The sequence below is a fragment of the Oryctolagus cuniculus genome, chromosome 10 (genome assembly GCF_051225735.1).
Source record: "Oryctolagus cuniculus isolate XC-2025 breed Fujian yellow rabbit chromosome 10, ASM5122573v1, whole genome shotgun sequence".
NCBI lineage: Eukaryota > Metazoa > Chordata > Mammalia > Lagomorpha > Leporidae > Oryctolagus > Oryctolagus cuniculus.
In genome coordinates, this window is record NC_142876.1 from 69273477 (window position 1) to 69293765 (window position 20289).

At 50.5% G+C, this 20289-nt stretch overlaps 1 long non-coding RNA gene and 1 pseudogene across 1 annotated transcript; one reads left to right on the plus strand and one right to left on the minus strand.

Annotated features, from left to right (window-relative positions):
- The first annotated feature begins 1047 nt into the window (after nt 1–1047).
- LOC149123808 (uncharacterized) lies at nt 1048–3224 on the plus strand. Its single transcript, XR_016214163.1, has 2 exons — nt 1048–2152; nt 2552–3224. It is a non-coding gene; the product is annotated as an uncharacterized LOC149123808 (long non-coding RNA).
- Nucleotides 3225–18091: 14867 nt separating this feature from the next.
- On the minus strand, nt 18092–18399 carry LOC127492412 (ATP synthase F(0) complex subunit g, mitochondrial pseudogene; annotated as a pseudogene).
- Nucleotides 18400–20289: the final 1890 nt, after the last annotated feature.

Sequence of the window (20289 nt, forward strand, 5' to 3'; positions counted from 1 at the left end):
CCTTGGGCTTCCCAGGATCCTGAGGGGGTGCTTCCTGAGCAGTGTCGGTGTCCCCACTTCTGGATTCTCAGGTGGAGAACGCGCACTGTACACTCGGAGGTTTGCCCAGTGTGCAGGTGACCTGGACATAGGTAGCTGATACCGTATGCTTCCAATGAGGTTGTGTACGTGTGTCTGCAACACACGTTTGTTATACGAGTCTAGTATAAGCCATGTTCAAGTTAGTTTGCAGCAACCAAATCTGTAAGTGTTTAGCTCAGATTTCCTGTGAATGGAAAAAGTCATTCAGTGGCAGTGAGTGAGCCATGTGGAATCCTGGCTCAGGTGTCAGTGACCTACCTGAGGGAGCCCCCGCTTCTGTGTGAGAAATGGTTACCTACTCAGGCGAAACACTTGTGTGGTTTCACAGCTTAATTTGCTGAGTTCTCCATAGGAAAAGATTACAATTGTTTTCAAAATGTGTTTGCAAGCCGGAGTCACAGTCTAGCAGTTAAAGCCCTGCCTGCAATGCCAGCAGCCCATATGGACACTGACTGAAGTCCCGGCTGCTCCACTCTGATCCAGCGCCCTGCTGATGCACCTGAGGAAAGCAGCAGAAGATGGCCCAAGAGCTTGGGCCCCTGCACTCACGTGGGAGACCCGGATGAAGCTCCTGGCTCCTGGCTTCACCTGGCCCAGCCCGGGCCATTGCAGCCATCTGGGGTGACCCAGTGCTTAGAAGGTTTCTCTCTCTCTCTCTCTCTCTCTGGTTCTGCCTTTCAAATAAATAAATAAATCTTTGTAAAAAATTGTTTGGTGAGTTCCTTGCCTGAGAGTGACCTCCCCTGCCTTTGTCATAGCCAGAAGCCTCTCTCCAGGGCTGGGCGGGGCAGGCAAATGCTTCATAACACGGATGGGAACCACCAGCTGTGCATAAGACCAGGGGCGTTTGTCCTTCGGTTTGCCAGGGAGCCTGGAGAAAGGCTTTTTCCTCAACAGCCTTTAGCTATGTGGGAGGTCCAAGCTTTATACAAAATGCAGGGGCAAAAGCAAATGCTAATAATCTGTTGGGGTTGCGCTTAAAATGCAGCTGGGCTACGGTGCCTGCCCTGGTCGCGTCCACACTCGGTTGACCGCAGGCGGTGGTGAATGACAGCAAGGAGAACGCCTGGTGCTCGGCTCTCAAGGCTGCCTCAAGCCCTGTGCAGTGCAGGCTGGGACGACCATGGGCGTCCGCCTGGTGGTTGTGGGTGGTGCTGGACTAGAACGTCTGGGATTCTGACGGTGGTAACAACTCGGGAATGGCTTCCCCTGATCACCAGTTCTGTAATCTGTAGGCATTGCTTACTTAGACCATCGTTAGCTGCTGGGTGAACTGGCCTTGAGTGGACTTCGTGTAGTGCAGAGTCCAGTAAATGAAGTGTTCGGTGTTATATATTAATGTTAGCCATCGCAAAGCACACTGGACACCGGAGTAAGGGAAAGGGTTTATTGGGGAACACCCTACAGACCGGAGTGAAGGGGCGGCGAAGGAAAAAGAGAGAAGGAGACTGTGAGAGAGAGACAGAGGAGGGAGAAGAGAGAGGAGAGAAGCCAAGAGAGCACAGGAGAGAAGACCGAGAGAGCACGTGTGCAGGAACAGGCCCTTTTAAAACTTTGCCTGAGGGCGGGCAGGGAAGCAGGAGCAGCCAATCCCATTAGGATGGGGGTGGAGCCTGGCTCAGGTAGCTGGGCCATGCAGCCACCTGGCTACAACTGCGCCAGTTTCCTAACATTCGGGAGCCTGCTTTTTTTTGTTGTTGTTGTTTTAAGATTTGTTCATTTATTTGAAAGGCAGAGTTACACAGATCTTCCATCCATTGATTCACTCCCCAGATGGCCTAAATGGTCAGGGCTGGGCCAGCCCAAAGCCAGGAGCCAGGAGCTTCTGGGTCCATGTGGGTGGCAGGGGCCCAAGCACTTGGGCCATCTTCTGCTGCTTTTCCCAGGCACGTTATCAGGGAGCTGGATCGAGCATGGAGCAGCCAGGACTTGAACCTGAATGCAAATGGGATGCCAGCGTCACAGGCTGAGGCTTAACACAATGTGTCACAATGCTAGCCCCAAGGAAGCCTGCTTTGAAACCTGCATGCTTTAGAAGGAAAAAAAGAAACTTAGAAGCAATACCAAAACGGTAAGATTTATGTCATTTTTGAACATGAATTATTCTTTTCCAGGCAGACACTTGGAACTCTTGAGAACCTTGATGTGGATTATTGAGGATCAATGTTCAATGCTTAAAAAATTCAAAAGATCACGTACAGAAGTGGGAGTAACACACGGGACAGGGATTAGGACTCGGGTTCTGATCAAGGCAGGGCTTTGTGCTAAGTCACCACGTGGCCCTGAGCAGAGTCCAAGAAGCCCAGGTGGTGCCTATAACAGTGTGTGTCCAATTGTCTGCCACGACCCTCATTGCGAGCGGCTTATGGCCTGCTGGAGTTCTTGTCAGGAAGACAGAAGTGTGTGTTTTCAGCTGCAATGGTAAATACATTTTGTTTTTAATGAACCAAATTTTTTGTGTGTTCCATAGGTTCATTCACTGTAGGAAAAAACATTTGGTACTGGTTTTATCCCTGAAGAAGCAGAATGTGTCCATGCCTGGCCACTTGTGAAAAGCAAAACCACTCCCAGTCCTCTGTCCTCAGAGCCAAGTGCCCCGGTCTTCCCGAGCCACCGAGTACAGTCAGCCTTGCATCCCCGACCCGTGGATTCTATCAACCATGGAGCAGAAATAGTCAAAATGAGTTGTGTCTGCACTGAACATGTACAGACTTGATTTTTTCTTGTCATTATTTCCTAAACAATGCAGTACAGGTTGAACATCTTTAATCCAAGGATCCAGAATCGGGCTGGTGGTGAGGTGTGGTGAGCTAGCTGCCACCTGCGATGCCGACACCCCACATTGGAGCACTGGTTTGAGTCCCTGCTGCTCTGCTTCCAGTTCAGCTCCCTACTGGGAGGACAGGGAAGGAAGACCTCAGTGCTTGGGCCCCTGCCGCCCACTTGGGAGACCCGAGTTGAGCTCTGGGCTGCTGTCCACTTGGCCAGCACTGGCCATTGTAGCCATTTGGGGAATGAACCAGTAGGTGGAAGATCTCTCTCTGTGTGACTCTCTCTCTCTCTCTCCCTCTCCCTCTCCCTCTCCCTCTCCCTCTCCCTGTAATTCTGACTTTCAAATAAATAAAGATAAATCTTTTAAAAAATCACAATTACTTTCAGGCTATATATGTAAGGTGTACATAAAGCAAATGGATTTCCTATTAGATTTGGACCCCATCCCTAAGGAATCTCTATGTAAATGTAAATATTCCAAAATGTGAAAAAAAATACAAAACACTTCCAGTCTCAAGCATTTTGGGTACAAGATACTCAGCCTGTGTGGTTGCCTGACGTCTGCATTGCAAGAGGTATGACAACGTAGATGCAGTGCGGGGTGTAGGCGAGGATGCACGGGGTTCTCTGTGAACACTGCACCGTTTTTATGGGAGATTTGAGCATCTGTGGCTTCTTATGTCTATGGGGCCCTGGAACCAATCCCTGCACAGCCCGCTGGAGTTTCATTTCAGGAAATTACTTGATTTTACTGCTTTGCACTAATTTTGTTTAACAGGACTCTTCAATAAGTAGTCATTTCTTTTTTTAAATGAGAGTTTGCTCAGGTTTTGCCAGATTTCCAATTGTCCCTTTAGGCGCACATCTGTAAGTTTCTATCTTCTGAGAATATACCCCAATCAGCTCTAGTGGGGACCGGCTTTGTGGCGTGGTGGGTTAAGCTACCGCCTGGGATGCCGGCAGGTATCCCATATGAGCGCTGGCTCCAGATCTTGCTGCTCTGCTTCCAACGCAGCTCCCTGCTCATGTGCCTGGGAGAGCAGCAGCAGATGGCCCAAGTGCATGGGCCCTGCCATCCACGTGGGAGACCCGGATGGAGTTACTGGCTGCTGGCCTAGCCCTGGTCGTTGCAGACTTCAGGAAGTGACCCAGCAGATGGAAGTTCTCTCTCTCTCTCTCCCTCTTTCTTTCTTTCTTTCTTTCTTTCTTTCTTTCTTTCTTTCTTTCTTTCTTTCTTTCTTTCTTTCTTTTTCTTTCTGGCCTCCAAATAAATAAATCTTAAAAAAAAAAAAAACATAAAACAGCTCTTAGTATCCACGCAGATGTGTAGTAAATTCCTTCGCAGGGGCATTTCTGGAAGGCCCCTCAGGGCAGCAGGTGACTCAGACCCGGCTGCAGTCACTGACGCCTGGCTGGTCTTGGCTCCAGGGCTGAAATGCCACAAGGCCTTTGCTAAGCCCTCAGCCTGAGTGCGATCACTGTGGCTTCAGGAGAAGCAGAGAGAGCCCTGGAGAACATGGAGGCCCCTGTGGCTGGGCCGGGTAGGGCCAGGTACCCCTCGCTGTGGGGCTGGTGAACTGTCACTCCACCTTGCTGGGGGGTGGGAGGGCTCCCAGAAGCAACCCAGGCCGCTCGCCCCGCTGTCTTCACAGCCCACAAAACCATGCACCCTTGCAGCCCATAGGCCTCGGGACAAGGTAGCCTTCACCTCCTCCCCGGTGACTGCGTTCCCTCAGAGGTCCTTGCACAGGCCCCCAAACAGCCTTCTGCCCCATTCTTCCCCCTTTGCTCCTGCAGGCGCGCTCGGAGCATCTTCTGAATGAAAGTTGTCAAATGTTTTGGGGCCTTGATGATCCAATTGCAAAGTAACGTGTCCCAGTTTAGGCACACCTCAGAGGTATTTCAGACTCAGTTCCAGACCACCTCACAATGAAGCGAGTCACATGGATTTTGTTTGTTTGTTTCCCAGTGCCTATCAAAGTTATGTGGTATACTGTCGCCTATTAAGATATGTATCTAAAAATACAATGTATGTACCTTAGTTAAAAAACACTTTATTGCAAAGAAATGCTAATAAATAGCCAGTTGAGCCTTTAGTAAGTCCCAGCCTTTTTGCTGCCGGAGGGTCTGCCCCAGTGCTCACCGCCATGCCCAGCAAGGTTGGCGTTGGCCAAAGGCCAGGGTCACTGTGACAAGTTCCTAAAGACATCAGTGACATGTGCTGCATCGACTGACTTCCTTTCACGGAAGATTTCTCTGTGGCACATGGTGTGTGTGTGTATGTGTGTGTTTGAAAGGCAGAGACACAGAGACAGAGCCTGCCGCTGTTGGTGAACTCTCCAACCCCCTGCGGTTAGTACTGCACTGGGCTGGAGCTGGGAGTGCAGAACTCGATCCAGATCTCCCACATGGGTAGCACAGACACATTGAGCCGTCACCTGCGGCCTGCCAGGGTCTGCATGAGCAGGAAGCTGGAGCCGAAGCTGGGCGCTAAACCCAGGCACTCGATATGGGATGCAGGAGTCACCCACCAGGCTGAACGCCAGGCCATGTGATGCCACCGCAGAAGTTTTGTCGTCGCTGAAACCACGTTGACGGCAGCAGTTAATTGCATCTCGAGGCCTCTTGCGTTGCTCCCCCGGAAAGCAGCCGCTCATCTGCCTGGGATTTACCAGGAGACTGCAGCAACACGCTGCTTCTTCAGGCTCCGCTTATTCTGGTTCTCCTGTGTGTCCCCCCACCTCTGCAGTCACCCCCTCTGCTGACGTCTTGAGCCCCTCAAGGCCACCCGCAAAGGTTGGAATCTGCTTCTTGCACACACTTGTTAGTGTTGATGTGTTGACCTCTGGTGAATCCTAGGTGTTCTTAATGGATCTAGAATGGGGAGTCCTTTCCATAGGTTTTTAATTTACTTTGCCCAGATCCATCAGCTACAGCCTTAGGAAATGTATTTCTTATTTTTTAAAAAAAGATTTGTTTGTTTGAAAGGTAGAGTTACAGAGAGAGGGACACAAGCACGCACACACACATGCAGAGAGAGAGAGAGAGAGAGAGAGAGAGAGAGATCTTCCATCCTCTGGTTCACTCCCCAAATGGCCATAATGGCTGAGGCTGGTCTGGGTTGAAGCCAGCATCCTAGAGCTCTATCCAGGTCTCCCACGTAGGTGGCAGGGGCCCAGATACTTGGGCCATCTCCCCTTTCCTCCCAGGAGCAATAGTAGGAGCCGGCTTGGAAGTGGAGCAGCTAGTACTTGAACTGGATGCCAGTGTCGCAGGCAGTGGCTTAGCTCACTGCACCACAATGCTGGCTCCAAAGCATTTCTTAAGCTCTAAGGCACAGAAGCTGAAATGGCTCCTTGACCCACAGGCTATAGCATGGATGCAGTGTTAGCGGCCGCAGAACAACGGAAATCCAACTACACATCTCCCTCGGGGCTCTCAGGTAACCAATGCGCAGTAATATTTGGAAAGAAAATTGTGCAGTAGGTGTAAAAATACTCGGGCAGCCATGTTGTGAGCAGGTGTGCTGCTGTCCAGGCCTCATCGTCCCATTTACAGAGCACACACAAAGTCACACCAGTGTCATTCTGAGTGCCTTAGGATTCAGGATGGGAAATGAACAGAGGTTTCAGCTAGAAGTCGTCAGCTGCACTAGCCCCTCCCAGGCGTCCGTCTGTCTTCCAAAGCTTTGAAGCCAGGTATTCTCATCCCCAGCTATGAGAAACCTCGATGGCAGCTTCTTCCAGTAGAGGCTGAAGCATCCGCATTGAGAACCTGCTGTTGAGTGTCGCCCCCGTCATCAGTGGGCTCAGCGGGCTCAGCTCCATGTGTAACCATGGCAGCTTCTCCAGCAGCCCTCACAGCCACACAGCTCCCACTGTTATGGGGATGGCTTCTCTCCTTAGACCTCAGGGACCAACCTCTGCTCGCAGTCCAGCTCGTCTCCTGTGGCTTCCTTACCTGGCCCAGCCCTCATGGAATTGAAGAGGGTAAGGGCCTGGCTCTGGATGGATTAGGCTTTGGCATCTTCTATCCAGAGCACTTACACTTTTTCCTTGTGCCACTCTCCTGTCACGTGTGTGTTCACTGGTATAGCACTTGTCACTTCCTTCCAGAACTTTTCCTTTGCGTTCACACCTTGGCCAACTGCTTGCTGCAAGGCCTGTCTGTCTGGGCTCTCGATGTGCCTTTCTTACTAGTCTTGCTTTTTTCTAGCTTTTGACTTCAGGTGAGAGATGTGCAAATCTTTCTTTTATTTGAACACTTAGAGGCCATTGTAGAGTTGTGACTTGGGCTAATTTTCAAATGTCACTGTGACTCCCAGAGCGTGGAGGTCCAGAGAGGGGGAGGGATGCTGCATAGCCAGCTGGCCAGTGCAGCAGTGAGAAAACAGAGTGTGTAGTAAGTTCACAGTAGTAACATGCAAGATCACTGATCACAGAGCACCAGACAGACCTGATTGTGAAGAGGCTTGAAGTGTTGCAAAATGTGAAGTGGCGACACAACGCCAGCACCTGCTGCCAAGAGACCTGCCCGACACACGGTGAACACGCACCTTCAGTGTGGAAGCAGCGTCCTGTCTGCGGTCTGCCTGTACAGTGACATCACTGCCAAACACACGAGGAGTCAGCAAGCACGCAGTCCCAAGCCAGTGGCTCATGGCCTTGAGGAATCCACTTGACCTCTCTCTTGGTCCAGGGTGAAGAGGCCCATAGGGAACTAGCCTGCCTCCCTCACAGGGCTGTTAGGAGGGTGTCACCAGATGGGGCAGTGCCCTTGAGAAAGTGCCAATGGCCATGGCACATCTGGGTGGGTTTTGTTCTTTGCTATTCATCACAATCCAAAAGTGAAAAGATCATGGTATCTTTTATAGCCTGCTGGGAGCTCAGCTGTTGGGGAAGCTGGAAACAGGTAGGCAGGCTGTACCGCAGCTTCAAGGAGCTTTGCCTGCTGTTTTCAACTGCTTAGAATTGCACCCCGGCCTCTCGGCACCCCGGACTTTCGGCACAGCTTCAGGAAATGCTTCCCATAGCTCTGCTCAGCAGTAACCACTTAATCTCGGTGCTTTTTCCATGGAGGCGAGGTATAAATAGAACAGATTTTTCAAAGCATAGGCAAAGAACCTCAACCAGCGATCTAAAAGCTGAGTGACCTTCAGAAGCACTGGGCCATCTGAGCTAGTGCTTTGGGTCCCCAGGACATAGTGGCACACGCAGGGCTGCGCATGGGGTGCCAATCAGCAGGATGAACTTGGCATTGCTTGCAGAAGCTGTCAGGCCTCTGTGAAGTGGGTTAAACCACACTGCTCCCAGGACTGTGCAGAGCACATGGAACCGTGTGTGTGCCCAAAGCTTTGTCAAACATGAACAAGAAAGGCAGAAAGCCACGGGCCCCAACTCCAGGGCTTCTTGTGCTGGCAGCTTTGTGCCCCTTTCTCTGCCTGGGGCTTCCTAGTGTCGGCCCCACAAATGGCTTCTGCTTCCTATGAGTGAGGTTTTGGGTGGAGAAGAAGCTAAATCACGTGTAAAGGACCCTGCAGAGGCCACGAAAAGACAGTCTGGATGCCCCATGGACCTGTCTCTCGGGCCCACCATGTCCACACGCACGCAGGCCAGCAGCTCCACAACAGAGTGAAAACAGGAGCAGCAAACGAGGGGGAAGGAGCAGAAGATGGACCATGAGCACCCACTGCTATGGCGAGAGGGCCAGGAAGCGACTTAAAGCCAGCGAGACCAAAGGAATCTGCGCTTGAACTTTAGAGGGAGAGGAAATCAGGAGCAGGGTGGGGGGAGGGAGAAGGACACAGTGCCGGCCTCTGGGAATGGGGAGGCTTGGGCGGTGACTTAGAATGCACACCCAAGTCCAAGTGCAAGAAGCCACACAGACTCCCGGAGTGCAGCATCCACTGGGGCCCCTTGCAGGCTCCTTGTTTGTGGCTGCTCATTTTCCCCTTCTTAGCACACCCATCAGTAAGCACAAGCCCCTAGAGTCTGTGGGCTGGCAGCACAGCCCTGGATACACAGCACAGGCCCACTGGAGAGGGTATGACAGCCCAAGCAAGGCCAGGCTAGGCTTCCTGGAGTGAGCGTGGCAAATCTGAATTGGAAAGTGAGTCGGGTTAGGTCAGAAGCCCGGGCTCAGAGGGGAGTGGCCATGCAGCAGGGTGCAGTGGGGAGCACCTGTGGTCTGTGGAGGGGCAGTATCACTCAAAGGGCAGGAGGCGAACAGTGAAGACACAGGCCATCACAAAGGGCCACGGGCACCACGGGAAGTGGCCTCAGAGAATGCTGTGTCCCTCCTGCTGCATCGGCCCTTCTACTGCAGAGCCCGTGCCAACTGCGTCTACTCCAGGAAAGGATGCTGTCAGGCAGCAGGTGCACCGTGTTCAGTGTGACCGTCCTCCTCTGTCAGTCTTCTGGTGGAATGATCTGGAATATCTGTGTGCGTGCAGCAATTTGGGGGCTTTGACAAGGTCTTCCTGGCATGAACGATGGACCCTTGGAAACGGAGGTCCCCTAGGAATCACCTGGACAGGCCAGCCATTAGCCAGTGCTGACTGCAGCTGGACCTGACTGTTCAGCACTGGAAGTCGCCGTGCTGGTCAGTGAGTCCCTGTCCATCTTGGAGGAAGGAGGCAGTGTGCAAGGACCAGGTGTGCTCGGGTCCATGATGTGCAGCCCCAGAACCTCACCCCACGGCCAGGTGAGAGCGGGTTAGGAACACGGCTGTACTCAGCAACAGGCATGTCTTCCCCCTTCTCTCTCCCCAAATGCCCCCACCTCTCAGACATGTGTCAGTCACAGGCTGGCCACGCCCAGCGCCAGGACCACACTCACCAAAAACCACATAAGAAGGGTCAGGATGACAGAAGGCTCTTCGTCCCTGTTTGGGGGTTTGGCCTCGTGCTGCGGCTGGTAAGAAGAGTCCCTTGCTGGGCTGGCGCCATGGCTCACTTGGTTAATCTTCCGCCTGCAGTGCCGGCATCCCATATGGACACAGGGTTCTAGTCCCAGTTGCTCCTCTTTCAGTCCAGCTCTCTGCTGTGGCCCAGGAGTGCAGTGGAGGATGGCCCAAGTGCTTGGGCCCTGCACCCACATGGGAGACCAGGAAGAAGCACCTGGCTCCTGGCTTCAGATCGGCATAGCTCCGGCCGTAGCGGCCATTTAGGGGGTGGACCAACGGAAGGAAGACCTTTCTATCTGTCTCTCTCCCTCACTGTCTAACTCTATCTGTCAAATAATTAATTAATTAATTAAAAAAAAAAAAAAAGAGTCCCTTGCTGCCATCTTTGGTTCTCTGTGTCTCTGGAACAGCCCCAAGGTGGCCCCGCGGCCTTGCCCTTGACCAAAGGTGGCTCCTCTTCTTTCCCTGCCAAAGGCCCCTCCTGGGCACACAGGACCACATCTGTAGACCCCTGGGCTTGGAGAGGCATGTGTCCCGCTGAGATATCAGTAACCAAAAATCACACACACACACACACACACACACCCCAGATATGGAGAGTTTTTTTGTTTTTATTTATTTAATTTTGTTTTCAACAATGAGAAAAGAGTTGAAGCCCTTGGTATACATTGTTACTACATCTCCATTGTCATGTCCCTGCATTGCTAGTGGGTGTTTTTTCATCTTTTGTAAGAATGTAGATAGGTTTGGAGCCGATGCCTGCTGTGTCAGCATCCCGTATTGGCACCAGTTTGAGTCCCGGCTTCTCCACTTCCCATCCAACCCCCTGCTAATGCATCTGAGAAACCAGCAGAAGATGACCCAAGTGTTGGGCCCCTGCCACCCACATGGGAAACCTGGAAGAAGCTCCTGGCTTCAGCCTGGCCCAGTCCCAGCCAATGCAGCCATTTGGGGAGTTAACCAGTGGATAGTAGATATCCCTCCCATCTGAAAGTGAAGGGGCTCATTCTGGCCTTCCTCAGGGTGGGGCCGACCCAAGGGGCTCCCACAGGGGCACTCAGAAGCTCCCCCCATGGAGCGGTTTCAGGATACACTGGGTCCTGTGTAGGAAGCGGTTTCTAGGCCAGGGCAGCTGCTGTACAAGACAATATGAGAACTTTCTCTCTCGCGCGCGCGCGTTCTTTCTCTCTCTCTCAGCTTAATGAGGAGGAAGAATCTGAAGGTGTTCCTCTTGGCAAACCGGTTCTGTCCTGTAGCCTCCATCACACAGCACAAGGACGTTTTATTTTGGCCCTGCTGCCTTTGGTCAGTTTGGGCCTTCCCGCACGTGGGCGTTCTGCTCTCTCTCCTAAGCAAGGCAGCCACTGCGGCCCCAGGCAGGAGAAGCAGGGGGGCCTCCCCAAGCCCCTTAGGTCACATGCCTAAGCCAAAGGCCCAGGAGCTGCCCCTGACCTCCCTGCAGCTCTCCCCAGAGCCGGCAGGTCCGCCAGCAGCTGGAGCAAGGGGGATGGGGGGGGCGTGCAGCTTGCACTGCCATGCTCCGGGGAACGCTGCCAGCACCCATGGGCGAGCTGGGCCCCTGCAGGAGCAGCATCGCCCCCCCAAAAGCCTCTGCACCCCAAAGCTCCACGGAGCTCCAAAGCACTTCTTTGCCCAGAGCGCCCCCTGCTGCCCGCGCTGTACAGCGTGTGAAGCCAGCTGCCGGTGTCGAGCCCCCATCCGGCAGCGTATGCATGTCCCCGGAGAGCAGGCAGAACTGAGCTGAGCTGCTGTTCTGTATCCACGATTGTATGCGCCTAGGCTGCCAGGAGTTATGACGGAGTAAATCCCACTGCCCTACGTTATGTGGCATGCTGGATAACCCAAAAATGTCCACACAGGCCATGGCTAAAGTAATGAAGGACAAATTTAAATCCAATTTGTAAAATGTGAGAAAAGCAGCTCATCCAGAGCTTAATCAAATTTTTGGCAGTTTATTTTTGCTTTTTCTGTTTTGTTTCTTCTTTTCATGGCTAAACAATGACCGTGGAAAATCCATTTCCTCAGTTTTGGTTGTTTAAGATGGACGCAATTACGCTCTGTCCACTGGCCTGTGCGATCCTGTCGCTGTAGTGAGCATTGCCAGTTACAGCCTGAGTGCTCGTATTAGGCGTTTGCTGTCATCCTCGCGTTTACTGTGGTTGGATTCTAAGTGTCAGGGTTACTCGTTAGACATTGCTCCTGTCCCCAGGAAGTATGCAACCTGAAGCACAGGGGACAAGCAGGGACACAGACACACAAGCAGTGACCAGTGTCACGCCAAGCACAATGACAGGGTACAGTGGCAGAGAGCAGAAGTGTAATGCTGGGGTGGAAGAATATTCCAGAAGGTACCCCAGGAAAACTTACGTTCAAGCCAGATCTTGAAGTATGACTTAGGGGAAAAGGACAAAGACCCCATTCTACCTAGAAATATATTGTAAACACTTAGTTAACATTGATTAGGAATATATACTTTTAAAAATATTTATTTATTTGAAAGGCAGAGAGACAGGCAGAGCTCTCATCTGCTGATTCGTTCTTCAGATGCCTTCAGTGGCCTCGTCTGCACCAGGAGCTGGGAACTCAATCCAGGTCTCGCACATGGGTTTCAGGAACCCAGTACTTGAGCTGTCACCAGATACCTCCCAGGGTCTGCTTTGGCAGGAAGCTGGAGTCAGGAGCTGGAACCCAGTCTCCAGGGAGTTGTCCTGGGGCCTGTGGCCGAGGGGATGTGCACACCCCATCCTGTCCTTTGTGGACAGGAAACTGGAAGCTGTCTCTGCCTTGGGGCTCATGTGCACGGCGTGCAAAAACAACATGATCTCAATGACAGGTTGTGAAAACCTTACCTAAGCATGGGACCGCATCTCCAACAACTTGGCCCTGTCCAGAGCTTTTGTGAAATGTGCATGCTTGCAAACCAATTAACCTCAATTAAGATACCCAGGGGTATCTCCAATACGCCTATCAACAGCTGTGGGAGAGAATTTTCATGCAAGACAAGGTGTGAGGGGACGGGCCAGGCAGGGGAGATCAGAGCAGAGCTAGCCAGTGTTCTGGGCTCGGTGACCACAGCTGGAGCTTTCTCTGGGTTTCAGTCCGGGGAGAGCTGTGTTTGCTGACTCCTGGTGGTTGCCATGGGTACTCAGCTCTCCCCAGGGCTTCCTGCCCTGCCTCCTACGAGTGCTGCAGGGCCATTTTGAGGAGCCAAATGGGACCAGGAGTCAGTGCATTGTGTAAGCAAACCATGGCGCATCAGAGCTGCCTCTCCTGTTGTTCCGAGGGTCCTGTCCCTGGGCACAAACCAGAGGCAACCTTTGCTGTCTTTTGGCTTGGAGTAGCCTCCGGCTGTGTTTCTACACAGCCTTGGAAGACACACAGTTTAGCCTTTGCTTGCCCAGGATTCTTGCCGGCCTTCAGTGGTGTGGGCCTTGTTCTTGGCTCCTGTGCTGGTCTCTGATGAATCTCTGGTCAGCTGCAAGGTCAGTGCAGAAGGAACAAAATGACAGTAAGACAGTCCATCTATGCTCCCCTGGCATGTTATTTAAAAAAAAATATTATGCTGGGCCAGTGTTGTGGCATGGGGGTTAATCTACCACCTGCTACAGACACCAGCATCCATATGAGCCCTGGTTCAAGCCCCAGCCATTCCACTTCTGATCTAACGTCCTGCTAATGTGCCTGAGAGGGCAGCAGAAGATGGTCTGAGTGCTTGGGCCCCTGCCATCCATGTGGGACACCCAGATGGAGTTCCAGGCTCTGGCTTTGCATCTAGCTGGAGAGTGAACCAGTGGGTGGAAGATCTCTAGTTCTCTCTCCATCTCTTTGTAAGTCTGCCTTTAAAATAAATAAATAAATCTTTTTTAAAAATTTATGATGCCGGCCGGCACCGCAGCTCAATAGGCTAATCCTCCACCTAGCGGCGCCGGCACACCGGGTTCTAGTCCCAGTCGGGGTGCCGGATTCTTTCCCGGTTACTCCTCTTCCAGGCCAGCTTTCTGCTGTGGCCCTGGAAGGTAGTGGAGGATGGCCCAAGTGCTTGGGCCCTGCACCCTGCATGGGAGACCAGGAGAAGCACCTGGCTCCTGCCTTCGGATCAGCACGGTGCGCCGGCGGCAGCGCGCCAGCCGTGGCGGCCATTGGAGGGTGAACCAACAGCAAAAAGGAAGACCTTTCTCTCTGTCTCTCTCTCTCACTATCCACTCTGCCTGTCAAAAAAAAATTTATGATGCCGTATTTTCAAAATGGCACTATTCCCAATAGCCAGGATGTGGAAGCAACCCAAGTGTTCATCCATGGGTGGATGGATAAAGAGAACATGGTCTACTGTACAATGAACTTAAAAAGAAAGAAATTCTTTTTTAAAAAAGATTTATTTATTTATTTGGAAGTCAGAATTACAGGGAGAGAGGGAGAGGCAGAGAGAGAGAGAAGGGGAATGTCTTCCATCTTTCTATCTGCTAGGTCACTCCTTGAATGGCTACAACAGCCATGGCTCCAGCTTCCTCTGGGGCCCAAGCATTGGCCCATCCTTCTCTGCTGTCCCGTGCACATTAGCAAGGAGCTGGATCGAAAGCGGAGCAGCCATATGGGATGCCTGCACTGCAGGTGGCAGCTTTACCTGCTGCGCCACAGCAATGGTCCCATAAAGAAAGAAATTCTGATACATGCTATGACATGGACGAACCTCGAGGACGTGCTCAATGAGTTGCCAGTCACAAAAGAACAGACGCCACGATGCCACTTGTATAGGGCACTTGGAGAAGTCAAATTCCTAGAGACAGAACTCAGGACGGTGGTTGCCATGGGCTGGAGGAGGGATGGGGGGTGTTGCTGTTTGATAGGTGTAGGGTTTCAGTTTGGGAAGATGAAAAGTTCCAGAACTCCATTACGCAACAGTGTGAGTATGCTTAACACCAGTAACTCTACTCTTAAAAATAGGGAAGGTGGCAAATTCTGTGTCTTGTATTTTTTTTACCACATGTTAGCACCTTTAAAAAGTATTGTTAAAAATATGATGCCAGGGTGGGCACGGTGGCGCAGCCAGGTAAGCTGCTGCTTGGGTGCCTGCCCCCCTCAGAGGAGAGCTGATCTCAGTCCTGGCCGCTCTGCCTCTGGTTCAGTTTCCTGCTAATGTGCCTGGAAGGGAGCAGATGACGGCTCAACTGCCTGGGCCCCTGCCACCCCCTGGGAGACCCAGACTTGAGTTTCTGGCTCCTGAATTCAGCATGACTCAGCCCTAACCATTGCAGGTATTCGGATTGTGAATCAGCAGATGGAAGATATCTCTTTCTCTTTTTGTCTCTCCCTCTCTTGCTGGTTTTGAAATAAGTAAATAAATCTCATAATTTAAATTTTTTGAATGGTAAAGAGAAACTTTTTAAAAAGATTTATTTATTTGTTTTGAAAAAGTTACACAGTGAGAGAGGGAAAAACAGAGAGATCTTCCATCGACTGGGTCATTCCCTAGATGGCTGCAATGGCCAGCAGTGGTCAGGCTGAAGCCAGGAGCCAGGAGCCAGGAGCTTCACCCAGGTCTCCCACATGGGTGCAGGGGCCCAAGGATGTGGGCCATCTTCCATGGCTTTTCCCAGGCACATAAGTGGGGAGCTGGGTCAGAGGCGGAGCAGCTGGAACACAAACCAGTGCCCATATGGGACACCACCATTGCAGATGGCGGTGTTACTCACTACACCACAATGCTGGCCCCTAAATAAATCTTTTTAAAAATATGATGTTCTTTGCTCTTACTCTTCTCTTTTTTGAAACATCATTTATTTTATATTTACATTCTATTGTATTGCAGTATGGTTTGCACGCAAAAAAATTATGTAATTTTTGTGCTTTCAATTGGATGAATTTTGACTACTCTAAACAAGATATAAACATTTCCATCATGCCAGAAATTTCCACCAAGTCCCCTTCCAGTCTGCACCCCCACCCCCAACCCAGGAAAACACCTCTGACTTCTCTCACTGCACACTGAGGTTATCATTACATGCAGTAAAATGCATGGTTCTTAGGTGTGCAGTCTGTGAGGTTTTTGGCTTTTTTGTTTGCTTTGCTTTCTTAAAGATTTACTTTTTTATTTGAAAGGCAGAGTGGCTGGCACCACGGCTTACTAGGCTAATCCTCCGCCTGTGGTGCCAGAACCCCAGGTTCTAGTCCCAGTTGGGGTGCCAGATTCTGTCCCGGTTGCCCCTCTTCCAGTGCAGCTCTCTGCTGTGGCCTGGGAGGGCGGTGGAGGATGGCCCAAGTGCTTGGGCCCTGCACCCGCATGGGAGACCAGGAGAAGCACCTGGCTCCTGGCTTCAGATTGGCACAGTGTGCTGGCCTTAGCAGCCATTTGTGGGGTGAACCAACAGAAGGAAGACCTTTCTCTCTGTCTCTCTCTCTCTCACTGTTTAACTCTGCCTGTCAAAAAAAAAAAAAAAAAAAAAAGAAAAGAAAAGAAAGAAAGAAAGAAAAAAGAAAAAGAAAAAAGGCAGAGAGAGAGAGAATTATCTTCCATCCAATAGTTCACTCCCCAAATAGGGTCCAGGTGGGGCTGGACCAGGCCAAAGCCAAGAGCCTAGAACTCTATCCAAGTCTCCTGTGTGGGTGACACTTGGGCCATCACTCACTGCCTCCCAGACCCATTAGCAAGAAGCTGGATCAGAAGCAGAGTAACTGGGACCTGAACTGCTGCTCCCATATGGGATTCTGCATCACAAGCAGGAGCTTAAGCTGCTGTGCCACCACACCAGCCCCCAGCGTGTGAGTCTTGACAAATGTCGATAACCCTTGTAACCAATGCCCTAACTGAATGTGACCCTAGAAAGTCCCTTCACTTCCTTCCTAGCCTGTGACCGTCCCTATGCAGAGGCAGCCATTTGTCTTTTCCAGAATGTCCCTATCTGTGGAATTAGACTGTGGATAGGCTTTTGGACCCGGATTTTTTGCTCAGATAATGCAAGGAAGGTGCATCCACAGTGTTGCGTGGTCGGTAACCTGCTCCCGCTTACTGCTGAGTAATGACCACGTGACGACGCACCAGTGTGTTCACCCCGTCCCCAGTTCAGGCACGCCCTGATGCAGCTTGGGGCCGTGGTGAATAAAGCCTCTCTAAATGCGCACATACAGGTTTGTGTGTGAGTTCAAGTTCTTGTTTGACTTAAGAAAATACCGAGAAGTGCAGGATTGAATGTTTGCCTTTGCAAGAAGCTGCCCAATTCTTGTCCAATTTACACTCTCACTGGCAATTTGCGAGAGTTCCAGCCATGCTATGTCCTCGTCAGCACTTGGAATTGCCTGGTTGTTGTTTTTTTTTTAATTTTTGAATTAAAATTAAAATCTGTCAATGGCCAGCGCTGTGGCACAGCGGGTTAAAGCCCTGGCCTGAAGCACCGGCATCCAATATGGGCACGGTTCTAGTCCAGGCTACTCCTCTTCCAATCCAGCTCTCTGTTATGGCCTGGGAAAGCAGTGGAAGATGGCCCAAGTCCTTGGGCCCCTGCACCCATTTGGGAGACCTGGAAGAAGCTCCTGGCTCCTGGCTTCGGATCAGTGCAGCTCCGACTGTTGCAGCCATCTGGGGAGTGAACCAGCAGATGGAAGACCTCTCTCTGTCTCTACCTCTCTCTGTAACTCTGTCTTTCAAATAAAAAAAATAAATATTTAAAAAAAAATCTGTAGACCCTTTGGCTTAGATAAACATATATCTCACTGAGAAATCATAAACAAAAGTCACACACACATCCTAATAGGTGGTAACTCATTAAGGTTTTTTTGTTTGTTTTGTTTTTTGGTTTTTGGTTTTTGACAGGCAGAGTTAGACAATGAGAGAGAGAGACAGAGAGAAAGGTCTTCCTTTTTGCCATTGGTTCACCCCCCCCCCCAAGTGGCCGCTACAGCCGGTGCGTTGCAGCCAGCGCGCTGCACAGATCTGAAGCCAGGAGCCAGGTGCTTCCTCCTGGTCTCCCATGGGGTGCAGGGCCCAAGGACTTGGGCCATCCTCCACTGCCTTCCAGGGCCACAGCAGAGAGCTGGCCTGGAAGAGGGGCAAATGGGACAGAATATGGTACCCCAACTGGGACTAGAACCTGGGGTGCCAGCGCCTCAGGCAGAGGATTAGCCTAGGCCTCATTAAGGTTTTTAATTTGCATTTCTTGAGTAACTAAGAATAAGAATTCTTGTAAATGCATGTGAATTACCTTATTTAATGAAATATTTATACAAATCTCTCTTTTTTTGATTTTATGCAGACAGCAGTCTGATCACACATGTTCCAAAACATTTAAATAAGTCAAATATAAACTTGTTAAAAGCTTGGTCTTTAAACATTGTATCTGATGATGCCACACTTGCCTATGGTCTCGCTGATATAAAATTACATCCGCACCTCAGTGGCCACCAAACCACTAGGCCCAACATCCTCAAGTGTGAGCTGTTTGAAGCTACCAGTCTGAGCACTGTTCACTGGTTTTTTCTAGCTCTGTATAGAATAGGATCCCAACCAGAGTGCAGGAACCAGCTCAACCTTGGCAGAGGGCCCAACTGTGGCCAGTCCGGCTCCACATAAGCCACAGCAGCATCTGCCAGCACCTGGTCCTTCTCCACGAGGTTACGGACAGAGTGGGCCATGGTTCCGGGGTGGAAAGTCCGTCGTCCTGCACCTGTTAGAATCTTTTCCCCACTATGTATTGGATTTCCTTACAGAGCTTGTGACCTCTTTACATACATTGGGTAGAAGTCAGAAGTCACAGTCATTGGCAACGTTTCCTCCAAACCTGTGCCTTGTCCTTTCATTTTCCTAACACTAAAGGGCAAACTTCCTTAATTTGGCCAAGCTCAATGTATCCATTTCTCCTTTTATGGATCCTGACTTTAATATCGTACCTAAGGCTATCTACCTAACGTTCTGAGTGTGCATTTAGCCTTGAGTTAAGATGTCCACATCCTTCGTGGCCAGCGTTGTAGTGTATAAGGTTAAGCCTCAGCCTACCGTGCTGGCATCCCTTGTGGGTGTCGGTTTGAGTCCCAGCTGCTCCACTTCCAATCCGTCTCCCTGCTAATGCACCTGGGAAAAGCAGCAGAAGATGGCCCAAGTACTTGGGGCCTTGTGCCCATGTGGGAAACCCAACAGAAGCTCTTGGCTCCTGGCTTCCACCTGGCCCAGCCCCAGCTGTTGAGGCCATTTGGGAAATGAACCAGCAGGTGGAAGATCTTCCTCTCTCTCACCTTCTCTTTCTGTATCTCTATCTTTCAAATAAGGGAAAAAAAAAAAAAAAAAAAAAAAAAGATGCCCCATGCCTCATCGGGGGCAGCTCTGGCTGTCAGTTACACTTTCCTGTAATGCAGAACCTGGGAGGCAGCTGTGGCGGCTCAAGGAACTGGGTCCCTTAACCCAATCAGGAGATTTGGATCGAGTTGCCAGCCCCTGGCTTCTGCTACATCCAGGAGTAACTGCAAGCATTTAGAGACTGAAACCAGTACACCAGTACATGGGCGCTCCCTCTCCAACTGTCTCTCTGCCTCTTAATTTTTTTTAGCAAATATTTTGTGGGATTTATCAGGTTTCAGATACTTTTTCAAGCAATTTACATATATTGGTTTATTTACTCTGCGGAAAAATCATATCAGGTAGATATTACATTTTACAGAAGATTGGAAAGATTGGGGTCCAAAAGTTGAAATGGCCCAAGTATCTTTTCATAAGAAAATGAATAGGCATGTAAAAAAATTGATACAATGAAATATTATACAACAGTTGAAAATAAATGACATCTACAAATATCATGGAAGAATTGTGGAAATAAAATGAATTTGTATAACTATCAAATGAGAAGAAGGAAGATAATGAGAAGGAAGGCCATAATCAAAGTAGAAGTTCTGTCCTCCCTTCAGAGAAAGGTACCTCCTTCCTTGATTCTCTGCCTCTTAAATTAGATAGATAGATAGATAGACAGACAGACAGATATCCTAGTTTAGCTTCTAGAAATTTCATAGCTGTATGTTTTACATTTAGGTCTTTGATCCATTTTGAGTACATTTTGTATATTGTACAAGGGTATGGATCAAAGCTCATTTTTCCATTCGGATAGCCAATGACCTAGCCCCATTTGTTGAAAAGAATATCTTTGCATTTTCTGTATAAATAATCATGTTGCAAATAGAGGGGGTGTTATTTCTTCCCTTCCAACCTGGATGTCTCATTTCTTTTTCTTGCCTGTTGCACTGGCCAGAACCTTGTGGACGAATGCTAAATAGGAATGGTCAGAGCTGGCTGGCGCCGTGGCTCACTAGGCTAATCCCCCACCTGCAGTGCCAGTATCCCGGGTTCTAGTCCCGGTTGGGGCGCTGGATTCTGTCCCGGTTGTTCCTCTTCCAGTCCAGCTCTCTGCTGTGGCCCGAGAAGGCAGTGGAGGATGGCCCAAGTCCCTAGGCCCTGCACCTGCATGGGAGACCAGGAGGAAGCACCTGGCTCCTGGCTTCAGATCGGCGCAGCGCGCCGACCATGGCAGCCATTTAGGG